Raw genomic sequence first — 921 nt, forward strand, 5'->3', positions numbered from 1 at the left:
CAGTTGTGTTGGAAGCATTTTTTGAAGTGCAGTTGATTTACAATATTATATTACTTATAGATGTGTAAAACATAGTGATTCAATATTTTATATATTATACCCCATTTAAAGGTATTACAAAATAATACCTATCTTTCTCTGTGCTGTACAATATAGCCTTGTTGCTTATTTATTTTTTACATTGTAGTTTGTACCTCTTAATCCCATACCCTGTCTCGTCTCTTCCCCCTTAAGCATTTTTGGAACAAATAAAACACGATTTCTTCACTGTGAGACACTGTATGAAATCAATAGCTAATCTGATAGAATAACAAAGAAAAAAAAACTTTAGCTTCCTTTTAAAAATTATAATGAAACAAAAAAATATATATGGGGAGTATTTCAACAGCAAAAAATGTACAATCAATACTTAAAAACCTACAAAGAAACCTGAAATCAATGTGTTTCCTTTCATTTGATGAAGGGTTTGAGAAAATGGTGGTAGCTGATGGAAGGATGGGAAACCTGAAGTTGACTACATTTTAGTGTACCATTTTTTAGATGCACTACCAGGTCAATGACTTATGAATTACTTCGTTATTTTTTATATTATGATTTTACATCTCCATTCTCAGCTTTCGGACTTGCCAGTATATCAGTAATTTATAAGAAACCTGTCAAACAAAATATTAATGAAATACAGTTGAGGGGAGAAGGGGAAACACTTTTTTCCTTTACCATGTTAATAATAAGGTTGTGTGCTCTACCATTTTCATCCATACATTTTATACCAGATTTAAAGAAGTAGAACTTCCCTGGTGGTGCGGTGGTTAAGAATCTGCCTACTAATGCAGGGGACACAGGTTCGAGCCCTGGTCTGGGAAGATCCCACATGCCGCGGAGCAACTAAGCCCATGCGCCACAACTACTGAGCCTGCGCTC

Source organism: Pseudorca crassidens, chromosome 9 (assembly GCF_039906515.1).
Source record: "Pseudorca crassidens isolate mPseCra1 chromosome 9, mPseCra1.hap1, whole genome shotgun sequence".
Classification (NCBI taxonomy): Eukaryota; Metazoa; Chordata; class Mammalia; order Artiodactyla; family Delphinidae; genus Pseudorca; species Pseudorca crassidens.